Source organism: Gastrolobium bilobum, unplaced genomic scaffold, assembly GCF_033153095.1.
Source record: "Gastrolobium bilobum isolate Gb01-03AN ecotype WA unplaced genomic scaffold, APGP_CSIRO_Gbil_v1 utg6199, whole genome shotgun sequence".
In the NCBI taxonomy this organism is placed as follows: domain Eukaryota; kingdom Viridiplantae; phylum Streptophyta; class Magnoliopsida; order Fabales; family Fabaceae; genus Gastrolobium; species Gastrolobium bilobum.
The window spans coordinates 68,980-91,168 of record NW_026896737.1 but is presented as its reverse complement, the minus strand read 5'-3'; positions in this window follow the sequence as shown (position 1 = coordinate 91,168).

Sequence of the window (22,189 nt, the reverse complement as noted above, 5' to 3'; positions counted from 1 at the left end):
GATTTAGACGGTACCCTATTTAGAAGGTATGCCGCTGTGTCTAAGGCATATCCCCAAAACGATTTTGGAAGTTGAGTCTCACTCATCATAGACCTTACCATGTCTAACAAGGTCTTGTTTCTCCTTTCGGAGACACCATTTTGGTGTGGTGTGTAAGGAGCGGTAAACTGCGAGAGAATTCCATTCTCTCTCAGATAATCCTGAAATTCATGGCTCAAATATTCACCACCACGATCTGATCGTAATGTCTTAATTATCTTGCCATGATGTTTCTCTACTTCACTCCTAAACTCTTTGAACTTTTCAAAAGCTTCAGATTTATTTCTCATCAGGTACACATACCCAAATCTTGATTTGTCATCCGTAAAGGTAATGAAATAGGAGTATCCTCCTCTAGCCTCAATAGACATTGGGCCACAAACATCAGTGTGAATGAGTTCTAATAACTCACTAGCCCTATGACTCTCAAGCCCCTTGGGCTTGTGACAAGTCATTTTCGCAGCTAGACAAGATTCACATTGTCCATAGGATTCCAAATCCATAGAATCTAGGTATCCATCTGCATGCATCCTAGACAATCTTGTTTCGTTTATGTGCCCTAGTCTACAATGCCAAAGATAAGATTGATTATCTATCCTAGGTCGTTTCATAGCTACATTGAGCACTTCAGTTCCCATTTCCAGAACATACAATCCATTTATTAATGAAGCAGTACTATAAACAATATCATTCAAAATAATAGAAAATGTACCATTCTTAATACTAAAAGTAAAACCATCTTGTTCTAAACAAGAAATAGAAATAATGTTTCTAGAAATGTTCGGAACATAAAGACAATTATTCAAATGCAATAAAAGGCTCGTAGGCAAAATAAGGTCGGCATCTCCAACTGAATGAGCAGCAACCCTTGCTCTATTGCCAACTGAATGTTAGAACCCTAGATAGGAATATCAGGTTTTCATCCTGAAAGGGGGTAGGATAACGGTTCGTATGCATGCTAAGAATAGATGTGTATTGAATTGTAGATGCTTGAATTATAGTGTTCATTGCTTAATTCTCATGAGGGGTTACTAAGGAATTAGGATTCCAATTGAGATTAAAGGGTTAAATTGCCAAGGGATTGGGATTTAACTAATTATTCTAGATGATAATTATCTGAGTATTTATATAAATAAGTATTTTTAAATCAATCCAAAGTAATAAGTGGGGATCATATGGTGAGTGCGCTCTGGCTACAATGCTTTTCTCATTTTTATAAATCAAATCATTCTTGTTCTTATTTTTATTCTTCATCACAGAAAAATTACAAAAACAAGTCTTTATTTCAGTTCTCAATTTTACACAACTCGACATTATTTGTCACAAACAAACTCTTTTGAACCTTTCCATTCTTGAAAGGAATATTAATTGATATTCTACTCAATCCCTATGGAGACGATACTCTACTTACTTTCTATATTACTTGTGCGATCGGTATACTTGCCAGTTAGCATCAAGTTTTTGGCGCCATTGTCGGGGATTGGCGTTTCTTATATCAATTAATTTTGATTTTTAAGATTGGATTTTTTTTATTCTTTTTTTTTTATATTTGAACAGTGCTACTAATCTCTTTTCTGAGTTGTATGCGAGGTAAAGAGCCAGAATTTTCACTTGATTTGGAGATTACCAAGACTGAAAAGAGATACAAAAAACTTGTTTGGCAGAAGCTTGCATTCGGCAAGTTAGAATGTTGTCAACAAATGGGAGCTCAAGTCTTCCCATATTCAATTGGTAGAGAGAGCTCAGTTTGGAGGAGAGAATAATGAAGATCCTCATAGGTTTATTGACAGATTCTTGATGATCTGTGACTCCACAAAACATCCCCAGGTGTCTAACGAGGCAATCCAATTGAGGATGTTCCCTTTCGCTCTTAAGGGAAAGGCTCTTAGTTGGTTGGAACGATAGCCTGCTGCAAGCATTCCAACCTGGGATGATTTATCATAGAAGTTCTTTGCTTAGTTCTTCTCGATGGAGAAGTACAACCAGATGGTGAATGATATCACCAATTTCACTCAATCTGAGGGTGAATCAATGTGTGAAGCAAGGAACCGGTTCAAGGACTTGATGAGAAGGTGTCCTCAATATAACCTGACTACTGGTAATCAGGTTAGAATCTTCTTCAATGGTTGCAAACCTGAGGTTCGGATGGTGTTGAATGGTGCAGAAGGAGGCACTATTAAATCTCTGAGAGCAAACGAGACGCTTGAGCTGATTGAGAGGATGGTTGCCAACGAAAACCAAGTGTTGTCAACAAAGCCTAAGAGAGGTATCCTTCAACTGGAAGGTAATGATGCGGTGCTGGCTGAAAACAGTTTGTTATCTCAGCAGGTAGCAAACTTAACATCAAGGCTTGACAAGATGCAGCTTGCTAGTGTTCAGACTAGAGTTGCTGCTGTTGTGTGTGAATATTGCCAGGACAATCATGAGTCTAATGAATGTCCTTTGATGCCTTCTGATTCACCTCAATAAGTACAAGTGAATGGCGTTTGGTATGATCAAAGACCTCCGCCACAAAATACTCCAAGAAATCAGAATTTTCCTTCTGGAAATAGCAATTTTCAGAGGAGAGGTCAAAGAGGTGGTCTTGATTATAGTTCTAACAATTATCTGCAGCCTCCACCAATTCCAGCTAAGGAACCATCTGATTTGGAGAAGCTAGTGGGACAGATGGCTCAACACTCCAATGCCTTCATGGAAGAGACTAGGGCTAATACCAAAAACATGAGTGCTTCTATCAGAAATCTGGAGAATCAAATTGGCCAGCTAGCCAAGCACATTGCTGATAGAACTCCAGGTACTTTTCGTAGTAACACAGTCACCAATCCAAAGGAAGATTGCATGGCCATCACAATTAGAAGTGGTAAAGTACTTCCATCTCCTGAGATTGAAGAGAAGCTGGATACTGCAGGTAAACCTGAAAAAGAAATTGAAAAACCTGCTAAAGTTGTGAAGCCTCTGCAGAAAGGTGAAAAAGAAGAGCAACCGATTGTTGCTGAAAAAAAGAAATTTGAATTGAATCCTGATTATGTAAGAGCCATGGCACCCTATCCTGAAATATTCAAGAAGGATGATCAAAAGCAACAGTATGGAAGGTTTCTTGATATATTCAAGAAGTTGAATATCAATCTTCCATTTGCTAAAGCCTTGGCTAATATGCCTAATTATGCCAAGTTTATGAAGGACCTGTTGTCAAGAAAACACAAGCTGCAGGAATGCCAAACGGTGACACTCACTGAGAAGTGTAGCGTTATCATTACGAAGAAGTTTCCTCCTAAGCGTCATGATCCATGGAGCTTCAATATTTATGTTGAAATTGGTAACACCAAAATTGGCAGGGCATTATGTGATCTAGGGGCTAGCATTAATTTGATGCCCCTTTCTGTTTGTAATTCCTTGGAGATCACCGAGTTGAAGCCTGCTTTGGCATCTCTTCAACTTGCTGATAAGTCTGTAAGGAAGCCTGGTGGAATAATAGAAGATGTTCTTGTGAAGGTGGACAAGTTCATCTTCCCTGCTGATTTTGTGGTGCTGGATATGGAAGGGGGAGCTGAGATGCCTCTTTTACTGGGTAGACCTTTCTTAGCTACATCTCGTGCCATGATTGACGTTGAGAATGGGAAGCTAGAGTTAAGGATGAATGATGAGTCCATTACTATCAATGTCTTTGACTCTATGAAACAATCTTCTGGCAAAAGTGATTGTTTTAGACTCGAGCAAGTGGGGAAGGAAGAAAAATCTTCTAGTCAAGAGCTTGATGAAGAACTTGAGGCACATAAGATTGTTCCTGCTAAGGAAAAAAAGAATGTAGTGTTTGAGGTTCCTGAAAAAGCAGATGATTACAAAGAAGATGGTACCTCAAAAGTGGAATTGAAAGAGCTTCTCAAACTCTAAAAGATGATGTCAAAGAGGTGAGGACGCCTTAAAGGAGGCGTAATCCTACAAAGAAGAAGGCAAAGAGAAAGGAAGTGGTGAAACTCTTTGATACGAGTTGGAAGAGACACCGGGAGCTGAAGTTTGACAAGAGACACCGAGACTCTATCTCTCGGAAAAATCAATGCTTCAAAGAGTTCCTCACATGGATTCATGGTCTGAATCAAATCTAGGAATGGTGGTCTCATACACCTAGGCATCCAGTACCACCGGATCCTCCATTTGCTGAGTCATCCCACGCTGCTGAAGGGGATGACATGGAGGGTTGATTATATCTCCTTGCTGACGGAGATTTTGTATATTAGTTTATTTTTTGGTTTCGCATTTTTAGTTACTTTGTGTTAGTATATTTCTCTCTGATGTTTTAATGTGCGCATTATAGTTTATTCTATATGCCACTGTTTGTTCCATTGTGCAGGTTTTTCTTCTTTCTTGTGGTTTAATTATTGCTGAGGACAGCAATTCTCTAAATCTGGGATGGTAGGCTTGGATCTTAGAACTGCTGCAATTCTTCTATTAGGGGAGATATTCTAACTTTTTTTAATTTTCTTAGTTATTTTTGTAGTATTTTGTGTGCCCTTGATTTTTTATTTTTTTTAAAAATGATCTGTTTTTCAAGTAATTCTCAGGTTTAAGTGTGCTTATCTAGTTAATGTGCTTGACTGAATTCTTGGAAGCATGTTGTATGACTTTATGGCACAACATTGCATAGGTATAATTAGATTACATGATTGCTCGTTTGTCTGAACTGATGTTGTGAAATTCTGATAATGTCTGAGGTCAATTTTCTTGAGCCTATATTGATACCATAGCTGTGAGGTTTGAGCTTAAACACTGAATTTTCTTGTTGAGAGACCTCACTGTTGTAACACTCTAGAACTTGATATGTTTCTCTGTAATGCATGCATTGGTTGATATGATAAAGGCATTTTGTTCTTGTTAGCTAGTGGCCAAAATAAACCACCTGTATGAAAAATTTTCCATTTCTAACCCCCTTGAGCCTGAACTTATTTGTTGCTAAATGACCTATGGCCTGATTGATGGCTTAGCTTATATCCAAGTGACTTACCTTGATTGAGATTGAATTACTAAAATGTTGAAAATAAAACAAAGAAATTGAGGTAAGCTCCACAAAGAACAAGTAATTAGGGGATGTAAATTTCATCTGTGCCCTTAAAGAAAAAGTATGAAAAAGAAAAAGGATGAATGTGCATAAAAGGTGGCTGAAAGGAATTAATTCCCGAAATTCTGTGGGAATGTTAGTGGAGCAAAACTATTGAGTTGAATGTGTTAAAGAGAAATAATATCAGTTTTTCAATCTCATTTTTGTTTGAGCTACTATCTATATATTCCTACCCTTCAACCCGGCCAAGTTACAACCTGTAAAGTCCTTTTGATCAATTGATGCATGTGTTTAATTCTTCAATTTTAAGAATTTTTGAGAATATGATCAAGCCTATGGTAGTGTTATAGCTGTGATTGATTGAGTGATCATGATACCCTTAAACACTGAGTGTGCGTGAATATTATTTATCTGTGTGAAGGGTAATCAATGTAGACTTGTATCTTTAAGAGGCTGATGACATTGTTGGAAGCTTATGATACTGGGACAGTCATGCATGACATATTGTGTCTGAGAGTGTCTATGGATTGTCATGTTGGATTAATTGAATATGTCCTGGATTGAGTCTTATACATTGCTAGAGACAACAACATTTAAATCTGGGAATGATTTGATGTGCCTCTGGCAAGTGTGGTTTTCTGTGTTAAAATTGATAAGAATTGAGTCATAAAAGAGCAATTTAAATATATATTTGCTAATTATATTGATTCTTTCTATGTCAATAATATTTCTCACTTATTGGTTGCGTTATACAGGTAAAAGGAGTGAAAATTACAAATTATAAAAAGCCTGTTGACGCAACTCCACACAAGTGTATCACATTACAATTTCCAGCAACATGGCGCGGACCGACACCACACTGGCATGGACCTGCGCCAGTTTACAAACTGTGAAGCGGACAATTGCATGTGGCGCCTAGTGGCACCAAATTGGCGCCAACTAGCGCCAAAATCATGGCCAATTCATGGCGCCAACTAGCGCCCAAATTATAGAAAGGATGGCGCCAACTAGCGCCCAAGGAAGAAAGAGAATGGCGCCAACTGGCGCCAAGTCACGAGGAATCCGATTCCGACTTTTGCAATTGGACAGTGGCACCGCGCGGGATGGCGCCGGGTTGCGGGAAGGAGTATCTTGTTTTGTCAAGGGTATTTTTGCAAGAAAGAAGCGAGATTATAAATAGGATCCTTATGACAGAATTAGGAATCCAGACCTATTCCACTGAGAGAGACGACGGTGGTACTCCGAGAGGAATCTGAAGATCAAGTTTCTTTTCTTCTTCTTCGTTTAATTTATCAGGTTTATGTTTTTATTGAATATTGGATTTTTAGCCATGATTATGTTTGGCTAGTTTACTTTTTATTGTAGTTAGGGTCACAAACCCTATGTGAACCCTTGTTACGACGGATTGGTTTATTTCTACTCGTTTATATAAAGTTCTTTATTTTTACCTTGTGCGAAATCTATATTCTATTTATTAGAATTGTTCAATCTGATAGTTGAGGATAGTTTGAGGGTTAGAACCCTAGATAGAAATATTGGGGTTTTCATCCTGAAAGGGGGTAGGATAACAGTTCGTATGCATGCTAGGAATAGATGTGTATTGAATTGCAGATGCTTGAATTATCGTGTTCATTGCTTAAATTGCTTAATAATTAGAATAAATAATTATTCTAGATGATAATTATCTGAGTATTTGTATATATAAGTATTTTTAAATCAATCCAAAGTTATAAGTAGGGATCATATGGTTAGTGCGCTCTAGCTACAATGTTTTTCTCATTTTTATAAATCAAATCATTCTTGTTCTTATTTTTATTCTTCATCACATAAAAATTACAAAAACAAGTCTTTATTTCAGTTCTCAATTTTACACAACTCGACATTATTTGTCACAAACAAACTCTTTTGAACCTTTCCATTCTTGAAAGGAATATTAATTGATATTCGACCCAATCCCTGTGGAGACGATACTCTACTTACTTTCTATATTACTTGTGCGATCGGTATACTTGCCGGTGAGCATCAATCATCACAGATAACGGGACCCAATTCACTGATAAAAAGTTCCAAGAATTAATGACCGTCTTCAAGATCACACATCGGTTTGCATCAGTGGAACACCCTCAGACTAACGGACAAGCCGAGTCTGCCAACAAAGTGATTATCAACGGACTCAAGAAAAGGTTGTTCGAATCCAAAGGAAATTGGGTGCAACAACTGCACCTCGTCTTGTGGGGTTACAGGACAAGCACCCAATCGGCCACAGAAGAAACCCCCTTCAAGCTGACATATGGGTGCGAGGCCATGATTCCGGTTGAGATCGGCGAACCATCCTGGAGAAGGGTACAAAGATTACAAGGAACCGAAGGTCAAAACAATGAGGCACTTCTTGTGGAACTCGACCTACTGGACGAATGCAGAGAGAACGCCAGATATAAGAATATGATGGCGAAACGTGTAACACCCCGTATATATCCGGTAATGTTATCATACTATCGGATTAAGCTGCGCTTAATTAAAAATGTGGAATATCTTTTTCTTTTCAATTATGATGTCATTAATCATTACCAACTTGATGACTTAACCATTTTCAAAACGTCGCCTGTATGTATATTGCAATAAACAGCTAACTGAAAAACCTCGTTAATTAAATAACATAAGTATGAGTCTCCAGTCACGGAACTACAAAACGTAGATCGGACCATCTAACAGTTTATACAACTCCAACTAAAAGTACTAACCACAAAGTGGCATGGACAAACCCCATGCTCATCCAAATTAGGCAACAAAGCCCAACATCAGTCTCAACAACAACAACATAAACATATAAGTGCAGAAAACATAAACATCATCCAAATCCAGCATTCATACAGATCAGCATAACTAACAGCAATATCATCAACTAAGCTCTGGCCTCCTGCCGCCAGAGGCATCAGTCCCCATACTACCTGAACCTGAAATAAGCATTCCCCAAACGTGGGGTGAGATCTCTAAACAAGAAATCTCAGTAAGACAAGGGGTCCTCAAGGATCTTCCACCCCAAGCTCACTTACATGTGCAATATAAGTTCAAAAGCAGTTTATCATCATCAGTTCTAAAATAGTGCAATGCAGCAGATAATCATGTCATGTGTGTCAATTCTATTCTACTGGCCAGAGAAATGCAGGATTTATATACTCCAAATACCCACACATAGTGCAAGACGCCACTTGCATCCACCCCGGATCACCGTTTTGTATGACGCCACATACTTAGGCTTACCGTCAAGATGGAACAACACATGCATATTAAAAGCCATTACACATAAAGCTCAACAACATTTCAAATATTCAAAGCATGTAACATAGCATGCATATAACCATACCCCCATGGGGCATGGTGGAACGACAACATGGCTAAACCAAGGACACGAAAGCTTACCTCTTAAGCAATCAATCCAAGTCAAGTCCACACAAGCTCAATGTCCAAACACAGCAGATCACAATCAAAGCTTCAAACTCAGAAATGGAAGGCTCTTGGAGCTCACAACCAACTCCAAAGGTTTTGACTTGGTCCCAAAACGAAAATGACAACACAAGCTTGGACCTTTCAACACAAAGGAAGCTCCTGGAAGCTTCACAAGCCAAGAACAAGATGACTCTCACCCAACTCTCAAGGTCAGAACCTCCACACTCTCAACCAGAGGCTACAACTCAGCAAGGTAGTCACTCACAACCTCACAAGACCAACCCACACAAGGCAATTGTGTTTAGAGATGAAGAGATGAAGCAAAAGTGACAACTTGGACACAAAAATGGTGAAGAAAGGCCATGAACCCAAGCACCTTCTGACCAGCCACCAACAACTCACATAGGATTAGAATCTCTAGGGTTTTGTGCCCAAAGAATGAGTATATATAGCCCACTTAAGCCTTTAAACACACAGTATTAACTTTAATTGCTACGATTAGCATTTTAATCCCAAACTCAGGATTCTTAATCTACTCAATTTTACAAGAATTATCATATTTTTATCATATTTTTCGGAGCACCTTTCCGGTACGCGCTTTTCATAGCCAGTACCAGTTTCTGGCACCAGTTCTCATTATTTTAACTTGAAACTCGGTTTACATGTCATATATATTATTCTAGTAATATTCGTGCACTTATTATAATTTTTTGGGATACTTTTTCGGTATGCATTTATACCGACTAACAGAACCGATATCTGCACTTTTCGTCCGAAAAGAGACTTTCAGTATTATTACTCACTTACTGTAATTATTAGAGCCTAATAATAATTATTAGGGTCAATTATGGAATTATCTCATTAAACTCATAATTAACTGATTAATTTCCTTAATTAACGGTGCGGGTTCTTACATTCACGCCACCTTTTTAGGATTTTGCCCTCAAAATCAGAATATACCTGTCTCGGAAGTCGGGATACTGCCGGAGAAGCTCGTCCTCTCGCTCCCAGGTACACTCCTTAGGAGTCCTTCCTGCCCATTGCATCTTGACCATCGGAATGTTCTTGCTCCTCAGCTGCTTCTCGCCACGATCGAGAATCTTGATTGGTCCGACGGGAGTTTTCAAGTTCTCCCGAACCTCCACATCATCTGGTTGCACCACGTATGAAGGATCCGCTACATACTTGCGAAGCTGAGACACGTGAAACACGTCGTGGATGTTGGCCAACTTCAGAGGCAAGGCAAGCCGGTAGGCAACAGGTCCTACTCTACCAAGAATCTGGTATGGCCCAATAAACCGCGGGCTCAGCTTCCTCACTCCGAGTGCCCGTCCAACACCGGTGACAGGTGAAAGTCTCACAAACACGTGCTTACCCTCACTGAACTCCAATGGACGATGCTTGACATCGTAATAACTCTTCTGGCGATTCTGCGCCCGCTTCAGCTTTTCCCTGAACATCTGGGTCTGCAGGGTGGTATCTTGGACAAAGTCCAAGGCAAACAACTCGCGATCCCCAACCTCAGACCAGCAGGTAGGTGTATGACACCTCCTACCGTAGAGCGCCTCGTAGGGTGCCATGCCCAGGCTAGCATGGAAACTGTTGTTATACGAAAACTCAACCAACGGAAGATACCTATCCCATGCCGAGCCCTGCTCCAACGTGCAAGCCCGCAACATGTCCTCCAAGGTGTGGATAGTCCGCTCAGTCTGTCCATCAGTATGAGGGTGATAGGTTGTACTTAATCTCAACTGAGTACCAAAAGCTCCCTGCAGCGCCTCCCAGAACCGAGATGTGAACTTCGGGTCCCTATCACTGATGATACTCTCGGGCACCCCGTGAAGCCTCACGATCTCGCGAACATACAGTTTGGCCAACTGCTCAGTAGTGAAACTCACCTTCACTGGAAGAAAATGGGCAGACTTCGTCAGTCTGTCCACAATGACCCATATCGAGTCACAGCCAACCTGAGTTTTCGGCAAACCCACAACGAAGTCCATGGAAATGCTCTTCCCTTTCCATTCCGGAATCTCAAGAGGTTGAAGTTTACCAGACGGCTTCAGGTGTTCTAACTTCACCTTCTGGCAAATCAAACACTTGGACACCTACACCGTTTTGTCCTTCTTCATTCCTGGCCACCAGAAATTTCTCTTTAGGTCTTGATACATCTTTGTCGGACCGGGATGAACAGTAAACTGTCCTTTATGGGCCTCAGCCATAACCTCTTCGGTCAAAGGACCTCGAGGAATCACAACACACTTCTGAAACAACAGAAGTCCATCCTCATTCCAAGACACACCGTCTTGGTTCTTTACGTAGTCGAGACACTCTCTCTGCACTTGCGCCTCGTGGATCTTCTCCATAAGCTCATTCTTGACTCTCACAGTCTCCATCTCGAGAAGTGCACCCCCAACAAAGAGGTCACCAACAAAACTCGAAGTTTCACAATGACATCAAAAACGTCATTCAATTCTCTGGGATCACCACTCACTCTCTCAAAAGAGGTGACCTAACCCCACAGCTCAAAAATCCACACAAAACTCGAGTGAGTTTGGTCCTATTCCATGACTCTAACATCGACTAGTCTTACAATTTGATAAATCATTATTTTCAAAATAACTTCATATTCATGTTCGTTGTACGAAATCATAATCATATTCATTTCAACCAACACATGTCATTTAGCATATTCATTCGCATAATAACGTACCTTAGTTCACGTACACCTGCAAAATTTTCAATCTTAGTAACATAATAGTTCAAATACTATAAACATAATATACCTCAATCTCCATGGCATCTGCAAAATCGAAACTCAATGAAAGGTGAAATGACATTGATACATCACAACAATATATCGTACTCATTTCATGCTTAACACTACCCATGGTGTTAACATGCCAACTACTTATGAAGCATATCAATAATCAACATAAGAACCTAGAGTCATGGAGACCACTCAACCCTCAAGCTAATTGTACATGCACTGCCTCTCATTTACTAGAACGCGTATGGCCTTGCCACAAATTCCAAGTGTTACACACTCAATTTCCTGAAGAGAATTTCACATCCTCCAACAGAGCACCATCACGCTTAATGGATGGCGTAAGGAATCTTGCCTCAAAATAACATGACCGGTGCTTCTCATGAAGACACACTCAGTCGGAAGAAGTCTTTCGTCAAAAGACCCTCAGAACGCTACTTCAACTCAGCCAACTCTAGTGGCGGCATCCGATATAGAGCTAATAACAAGGCCCCACACCAAGCAATAATTCAATGGAGAATGCTATTTCCCACTGTGGCGAACACTCAGAACTCTCCTCAGAAAGCAACTCGAGAAATTCCTTCACAACAAGAATGCCAGTGAGATCCTCTTGTGTCCCACTCACCAAACCTCCCAACATGACATAATCAATGTCACTGCTCACAAGGCCCTCCTAGCCCATAGCAAAAAAAAAGGCGAGGAACTGGTTGTGGAATCACACGGAGACATCACCACTCGCTAGGCACAACAATCAATCAACTATTGGACAATCCATCCACGCCAAGGATGATTTCCAAATTAGCAATCGGCAACCCTATCAGATCTACCAAGAAGTCACGGCCCTCCCACTAAAACACGACATCTCGATGTACAGTGGTAGCTTCACACTTTTCTCCGGTGGCGGTAGTCACCCGCAACGGTGGAGAAAGCGCAGACATGGGAAACTCAAGCCCCAAAGCAATCGGGGTCGCAACAAACGAATGCGTAGCCCCAGAATCAAACAATGCATCAACAGCAATACCACCAATAGACACAGTACCTCTAACAAGGTTCGGAGCGCGGTCCGACTGCTGCCTATCCAAGGTGTACACACGCCCAACAGAAGGTGGCACCGCAGGTGCCGAAGTAGAAGCCATCGGAACCATCTGCAAAGGAACTGGCTGAACAGCTGTAGCTCTCGCCGTAGATGATAGACAGTCTCTAGAGAAGTGGCTCTCCTTGCCACACTAGAAACAGATCAACTGACTCGAAGCACAACGACCAGCATGCTCCTTTCTGCACCCCTCACATCACGGAGTGGAAGGAGGCCTAGCAAAACTCCCCTGCAGTGAAGCAGTCCTCTTGAACTGACCAGGCGCCTGCCTAGTCGCCAACTGTTTACCTTTGCCCTTCCCAGCAAACTTCCTGTCCTTCCAGGAAGTGGAACCACCTGTTCCCTTGTTCTCATCAACCTTGGCCCTCTTGGCCTTGCTCGAAATGTAGACATCCTCAATGTCCTTACACTGCTGAACCAGTGTACCAAAATCCCTCGAAGCAGCTCCAGCAATATACCCTGTAATCACCTCACTAAGTCCTCTGCGGAACTTAGCAGACAAAAAATCAGAGTAGGCACCGCCATCCGAAAGTGCACAAACTTCACAAGCTCATTGAACTTGGCCAGGTACTCGTCAACAGACATTAAGCCCTGAACCAATCTATCAAATTCCTCTTGCTTCCTCTCCTGCGCGTCATAGGGAAAATACTTGCCCAAAAAGCAGTTCTCAAAGAATGGCCACGTCATCACATGACTCTGCATCTCAAAAGCACGAGAGGTGTTCGTCCACCACTCATGGGCATCGCCCTCCAGCATGGAAATCGAAAACATCAGCTTCTGTGGATCAGTACACTGCATGACCCGGAAGATCTTGTTCAGCGATTGCAGCCATCTCGCCGCAACAATAGGATCCAAAGACCCATCAAAAGAAGGTGGCTTATGCTTTCTAAAAGCGTTCAGCCGACGGTCAATCACGTCACAGTCCTCAGCAGGCTCAAAGTAGGGTTCCATCACCCCCAATGACATGAGTAGCACTACCAATGTGACTCAGGGTCTTATCCTGAACACTAGGTGGAGGTGACGGCGATGGTGGCAGTGGAGGTGTGGCGGAAGATACTGGCCAACAGTAGGACCAGCCCTCATCTCCTCCAACATAACCCACATCATGGTCATGTTCGCTAGCCGATTTGCCTCAAGAGCATCCTCCGTGGCCTTCTGGTTCGCTTCTCAAGCAGCGTCCATCATGGCCACGTTGGCCAATCAAGTGGCCTCCTGCATCTCAGCCAATGCAATCAGGATTTGGGTCGGATTGACCCTCAACAGTCTCTCGTGTTCTCCTAGGTATTACCATGACTCTTGCACAAGTTACACACATTATGAGTTGATCAGGCCCACGCAGTGTGATCACATACGCATCATTATAATAAAGCCCAACGGAGCAAACACACAAGACAGACACAACCAAACATCTTAAGTCTTGCAATATATACAGGCTTTTCCCTCGAACCAGGCTCTGATACCATAAATGTAACACCCCGTATATATTCGGTAATGTTATCATACTATCGTATTAAGCTGCGCTTAATTAAAAATGCGGAATATCTTTTTCTTTTCAATTATGATGTCATTAATCATTACCAACTTGATTACTTAACCATTTTCAAAACGTCGCCTGTATGTATATTGCAATAAACAGCTAACTGGAAAACCTCATTAATTAAATAACATAAGTATGAGTCTCTAGTCACGGAACTACAAAACGTAGACCGAACCATCTAACAGTTTATACAACTCCAACTACAAGTACTAACCACTAAGTGGCATGGACAAACCCCATGCTCACCCAAATAAGGCAACAAAGCCCAACATCAGTCTCAACAACAACAACATAAACATATAAGTGCAGAAAACATAAACATCATCCAAATCCAGCATTCATACAGATCAGCATAACTAACAGCAATATCATCAACTAAGCTCTGGCCTCCTGCCGCCAGAGGCATCAGTCCCCATACTACCTGAACCTGAAATAAGCATTCCCCAAACGTGGGGTGAGATCTCTAAACAAGAAATCTCAGTAAGACAAGGGGTCCTCAAGGATCTTCCACCCCAAGCTCACTTACATATGCAATATAAGTTCAAAAGTAGTTTATCATCATCAGTTCTAAAATAGTACAATGCAGCAGATAATTATGTCATGTGTGTCAATTCTATTCTACTGGCCAGAGAAATGCAGGATTTATATACGCCAAATACCCACACATAGTGCAAGACGCCACTTGCATCCACCCCGGATCACCGTTTTGTATGACACCACATACTCAGGCTTACCGTCAAGATGGAACAACACATGCATATTAAAAGCCATTACACATAAAGCTCAAGAGCATTTCAAATATTCAAAGCATGTAATACAGCATGCATATAACCATACCCCCATAGGGCATGGTGGAACGACAACATGGCTAAACCGAGGACACGAAAGCTTACCTCTTAAGCAATCAATCCAAGTCAAGTCCACACAAGCTCAATGTCCAAACAAGATGAAGCTCCTCGAAGCTTCACAAGCCAAGAACAAGATGAATCTCACCCAACCCTCAAGGTCAGCACCTCCACACTCTCAACCAGAGGCTACAACTCTGCAAGGAAGTCACTCACAACCTCACAAGACCAACCCACACAAGGCAACATTGTTTAGAGGTGAAGAGATGAAGCAAAAGTGACAACTTGGTCACAAAAATGGTGAAGAAAGGTCGTGAACCCAAGCACCAGCTGACCAGCCACCAACAATTCACGTAGGATCAGAATCTCTAGGGTTTTGTGCCCAAAGAATGAGTATATATAGCCCACTTAAGTCTTTAAACACACAATATTAACTTTAATTGCTATGCTTAGTATTTTAATCCCAAACTCAGGATTCTTAACCTACTCAATCTTACAAGAATTATCATATTTTTATTATATTTTTCGGAGCACCTTTCCGTTACGCGCTTTTCATAGCCAGTATCAGTTTCTGGCACCAGTTCTCATTATTTTAACTTAAAACTCGTTTTACAAGTCCTATATATTATTCTAGTAATATTCGTGCACTTATTATAATTTTCTGGGATACTTTTTCGGTACGCATTTATAGCGACTAGCAGAACCGGTATCTGCACCTTTCGTACGAAAAATGACTTTCAGCATTATTACTCACTTACTATAATTATTAGAGCCTCATAATAATTATTAGGGTCAATTATGGAATTATCTCATTAAACTCATAATTAACTGATTAATTTCCTTAATTAACGGTGCGGGTTCTTACAGGAACTGCGGCGACCTCCACGGGGACCGTGGAGAAGCTGTTGAAGCTTCTCTTCCTCAGTATATTCTCCCCCATAAAACCAATACTGGATTGATCGAGGCAACTGTTTCACCACTTCCTCATCCTCCTCACCACCACGGCCAGATGACAGGCCCGAAGATGACCCAGGGCCATCCATACTCAGCTCAGCAAAAAAAAAAGTGATGAAGGAAAGAGCAAAAAACTCCCCTCAACAGTTCGAGGAAGGAAATGTAAACCTTACCCTCACTTCAAATGGGGACAGCTACTAAGTTCAAATCAACTTAAACCGAACGAAAAAGGGAGTAAAAGTAAAGGAATAAGAAGGTACCTGAATGTTGAAGAGAGGATGATGAAGACTAGACTCAACGTGCGGAAACCTTCACTGGAAGTGACAAAAGCTCCAAGAAAGCTTGGAAAGCACAAAATTAGAAATGGGAGGGGAAAGCCCAGGAGGAACGAAAACTCAGTTTCGGTTCAAAAAACTGATACTTAAAGGAGAAAAACACTCAGGCGCGAATACAAAGAGACGCCAAACGGTTAGGAAGATATGGGAAAAACGGTAAATTCCCCCTGTAGCATTTAATACGTGCAATCATGACCCACGTGGGTTCAGAACGGCGCGCTCTCCACGACGCGCTAACCTGCAATGGGAGTGAGACACGTGGAACTCTTAACCGTCAGAAGCAAGCAAAGGGTCACGTTAATTAGGCAAGGGCCAGACATGACATCATTCGCAATGTAACGCCCGAGGTATACACAGCGGACGAACGCGACAAAGGAGACGTCGGCAAAGTCATCAAGACCCGGAAGTAAATCTCCCATCCGACATCCCCGAACATGACCCTAGCCACGGAAGCAAGGTTGAGGACACTAACCTGGCCAGACACGACGAACTGAAATTTGGGCCAAGAAAGGTCGAAAGGCATAGGTCGGACCTCAACAAAATAATCCCGAATAAGGTCACAACGTCGAATTTTCAAATGCACAATCCCAAAAACAATGAACTCGGACAAATAAGATCCGAGATGTCCGGTAAACACCCCGACATTCCGAGCTTCGATATGCCGAGCTGGGGGGTAACTTTATGGATATGAATATCATATCTCAACTACCCACCTAAGAGCCTATTAAGAGATAGATTCATGAGAATCTCAACAACTCTATAACAGTCAGAGGGCACAAGATAAGGATTACATCCCAACAGAAAGGGAGTTGAATCATATTGCAATTGGGGGAGCTCAAAGGGCCCAAGCCTAGGAAGGTAATCCTATAAATAAGAGCCTAAAGACCCCAGGTAAACACTTTTGACCTATTTACGAATACTGCCCACACTGTGCATACACCTACCCCCTTGGCTATAAGCCTATTGCTTGTGCGCAGTGATTGGGACCTCGGCTATAAGCCTAGTATATATCTGATATACACTATTTCTGAACGGATACCATACGGTATAGCAACATGGTCTATCCAGAACCTAACAATATTCATTATTGTTTTAGAATTCACTTTGACGTTTTAGTTTTAGTTTGACTTTGATTGTTCAATTTCCTTTGCCAAAAAAAAAAAACAATGGGAATGTGTTCCCCTCCTTTAATGCCAGGATGGGAATGACAAGGATATTCAACGTTAGATTATAAATTCATTACTACGTTGTAGTTTTTATATTGAGAAATCGTAGAATTTATTGGATTATATTGTAACTTCATTTTAATTATTATCTCTTTTTAATAATTTTAAGAGGATATTTATGTAAATTGCAGTTATAGGATTTGCACACGTAATAATGGATCTGTCCAACTCTCCATGAATCATAACAATAACAATAATTGATGCATAAATGCAATTTGCAATTCCAGCTGCCAAGGTGTGCTTGGATGGGAGGGAGTGCAGCAGAAGCTGTGCTATCAAGTTCAAAATACAAAATTTAAAAAGTTGAATTTTAAATATTAAATATGTTTGTAATAATAAACCAGAAAAATATTTTTACAGTTATTGCATATAAGTTATCTATATTTATTCTCAAAACGGCGTCGTTTTGAGATTGAAAAATTAAAAATTTATAATTATAAAGACTATAATAACATTAAAATAAATTAAAATTATAAAAATACCATGATTTCTGCTCCAAAATGACACCTTATTGGACTTACTGCAGACAACTTATCTACAGTGACTCTAGAAAAAGCGAACCCATAATAAACATTATTAATAAGCTTAACAATTTTCCATACACGAAAGTAATATGAAACATATGCATAGAAGGTTGTGCACATTCTTCAGGTAATAGCTTCTAGTTATTCATTCACGACATAGGTAATTGGGTTAATTAAACTCTTACATCAAAAGAATAAAAGTTTCATTTTTTTTCTTATATATTAAATTAAAATTTACAATTTTATAATGATTAAATTTTTATAGTTTGTATTTTACAGAATGATAGTTGTCATTTTTTATTTAAATTTAAAATTTAAATTTCTTTGTATTAATTATACATACTTTTTAAAAATTAATTTATTTCTGTTTGAATTTATAATTTTATATTTTTAAATTGGTTATACATATATTTTTAAAATGTTTATGTGAAATATTTTTTTTAAAAAAATACTTGTACGGAATTTTTTTCTCTTTTTGTATTTTTTTTTTTTTTTTGTATTCTATTTTTATTTGTTTTAGAAGACGTTGGTTTCAAGGTTACTTATGATAATTTTTTTTTTTTTTATAACATACTTATGATAAATTTAGTTGTAACAAAAAAATATGTACATGTCTGTATTCAAGGTTAATTATGACATATGTCATTCTTTATTTTTTATTTAAATTTAAAATTTAAATTCTTTTGTATTAATTATACATATTTTTTAAAAATTCCATTTTTTCTCTTTTAATTTATAAGATTATATTTTTTTAAATTAGTTATACATATATATTTAAAATGTTTATGTTAAGTATGTTTCTAAAAATTACTTGTACGGTAAAAATTTTGCTTTTTGTTTTTTTTTTATAATTTAAAATTTTTATTTATTATCTTTTAATGTATAAATATGTCATTTTTTATTAGTTTGTTTAAATTTAAAATTTAAATTATTTTTTATCAACTATACATATATTTTTAATATTTAAATTTTTTTGTTTAATCTATAAATTTATATTAAATTTAAATTTATTATATATATATCTATATATATATATATATATTTTTTTTCAATTGCAGAAATATTAAATACTGAACTCTTTTATTACTTATCAAGCTTAAAATTCAAATTTAAAAAGTTTAAATTTTAAATTAAATAATTTCCCACCAAATAGATATCATAATAAATTATATTAACAGGCAACACAATTTTTCATATGGAAAATAGTAAGAAACATGCATAGAAGGCTATGCACATTTTTCAAATAATAATTTCTACTTATTCATTCACGAGGTAGAAATTTGTGTTAATTATACTCTTGCATCAAAAGAATGAAATTTTTATTTCTTTTTTACATATTAAATTAAAATTTTTATTTTTATAGTGATTAAATATTTACAGATTTTATTTACATAATGATAGATGTCATTTTTTATTTTTATTTAAATTATTTTATATTAAATATACATATTTTTTATATAATTTTTTTCTCTTTTAATTTATAATTTATATATATTTTAAAAAAATTTATACTTTATATTTAAAATGGTTATGTCAAATATTTTTATTTTAAAAAATACTTATATGGAAATTTTTTCTCTTTTTCTATTTTTTTAAGTCAAAATTTTAATATATATATTCTTTTAAAGTATGAATATTTTCTTTCTTATTTTTTCATTTATATTATTTATTATCAACTATAGATATATTTTATAATTTTAAATATTTATTTCGTTTAATCTATAATTTTATATTAAATTTAACTTTATTATATTTTTTTCCACTACATAAACGTTAAATGTTGAACTCTTTTTTCACCTATCAAGTTCAAAATTTAAATATAAAAATATTAAATATTTTCCCACCCAATAGATACAATAATTAATATTATTAACAGGCTTAACAAAAAGTAGAAGGAAACATGCGTAGAAGGCTGTGCACATTTTTCAAGTAAAAACTTCTAGTTATTCATTCACGACATAGTAAATTGTGTTATTTATACTCTTATATCAATACTGAAAGGGATAAAACAAATAGATCATGATACATAACTTGTATAAACACCAAAATCATTCCAAAATAAACAACCTGTATTGGTTTTATCCAGCACAAAATAGATTAAGGAGCATATAGTTAATAAATATCCAAGATATATGTGCCCAATAATCACTAATAGGCATAGAGGAATCGGTCAAACTAGTTATTATCCATAACATCCAAAACCATACAACAATCATCATCAAATTCCCCTCCACTATCACATTCTCATTATCTTCCTCACAAAGGACATTCTTTGGGGAACTTGGAACTCCAAAAAGAACTTTTCGAATAGATGATTTTGAGAAAATTTTATAAATAAGTCAATTTCCTCTTGCTCAGTTAATCCTAATTTCTTAACCTCTTCAACCAAGTCTTTTTTTGAAGGATCCAGCACTTTGGCTGCTACCTTTGCAATATCAGCTATCGCTAAATCCATTATGCTATTAAAACTTTCAAGAAAATTAGAGGCTACTTGTGCAAGGCATATTGGCACTTGGAAGGTGGACTGGCAAAAGAATGTTCAGCCCTATTTGAAGTATTTCCAATAGAAGCTGGTGAATTACAAGACTGTTGAAGCCAATCATCATCAACTTGATTGTCATCAATTTCCCTTTCGATTGCATCTGCAACAGTCTCAGCTCTATGACCGTTTGCACAATCCTTGCCAAAAATACCACTGAGAAGTTTGAAGCAAAAGTTAACAATGAAATTATCGTGGGTGAGTCCAAAACCATTTCTTTACAGCGTTGCACCGTAAACTGAAGCTTTTCATTTTACAATCAAATCTAAATATTAAACGAGTAACAATAATAATTAATTGTGGTAAATGCTGACCATTGGTTCTAGAAGGAAAAAAATTAGAAAGAAAAAAATAAAGATCATCCAAAAGTTGGAAAAGTAAAAGGCTTTCAATCCACAATAGTTATCAACATAAACACATTCATCTGCACAAACTGCTGAACCCCCACAACCCCTTCCAAAAACCCCAACCACAAACATTCTCAATCTGAAGACGGCCTGAAAATAGCCATTTAAAGTATCCAAAGAAATTATAAAAGAAAATAGCCACTGCGCAAAGCCCTTTAAGGGGTTCCTAGTTGATGATACGTAGGAAAACACATCATTGAAACAAAACAAAAAACAAAAATAAAAATCTGAATCCGAAAACAGAGGTCGAGGAATAGTAATTACAAGAATCCCTAAATTACTAAGATTCAAAATAAACCAGATTCTCAGTTACTCACTCCCAAAACGCTAAGCCACAAGCCACCGTTACCAATTTGATGAGAACAAGTAGCTAGATTCGACACTGAAGAGAAATGATTGAGACGGTGAACTTAGGGTTCATGAGCTGAAGAAAAATAGGCTTCGATTAGGAACGATGAGTTGTGTCATGTAAATGGGTTGGTTTGGTTCGACATGATTAAAAATCAGTTTTGAAATGGGTCGTAATTGGATTGTTTTAAATAATAGAACCGGTTCAACTTTCCGAACAAATTTAAAAAAGCCGGTTATTTTGGTTCAGTTTGGTGCGGTTCTTGATGTGGTTAAGTTCTTTTGGATTTTTTTCACATCCCTAGTATTTACCATACTCATTGGCTTTCATTGGTTTTCAAATTTCCAGAATAGGCTATCATTGGCTTTCTATTCTGAAGATGTCAGATTCAAACTTTCATCAGGGGAGGGATATCATTCTACATTCCTTCTGCATTACAACCTTAACTTGTATGTATGTTTCAAACTAGTTTTCCTATTTGTTCATACATGTTCATCCTCTACAATGCTATTTTTCTCTTCCTGGCTTTGGGCAAGGGTATTTGACTATTTGTAGGTTGGTTCTAGTTTAATGTAGTAGGAGACTGAGTGATGGCTATTGTATTATATAGTGATTGGGGAATTAGCGGGTGAATTGAATTTTAGTTTTAAGCAGATTATGGTATGAGAAGGAGATTCCATAATTATTCATCCCTTGCCCCAAAACTTTCCTTTTCTAACATTCATTCCTTTTCCAGAATAGGGGTTTGCCATAAACTCTCACTCTCACTTGATGGAGTGAATGAAAGAACCTTATGCAGTGATCTAGTAATCAAAATGTTAAATGCTTGTTTCTTTTCTCAGACCACATATTTCTTACCGCATGCAGTGATGCTGTAAGCTGGTCAATAGATAATTTTGAGGATATAACTAACTATACAATAAGCATATGATGTTGCAATAGATAAAAGGTTATGTTGAAGAAAACATGTTGCTACTTTCACTCCCCGTTTCTCAAATTGATAGCTTGTAATGGTATTTTGCAAAGTGAGGGTCAGAGATGAGAGAAAGCGATGACTTACTGTTAAAAACCCAATCA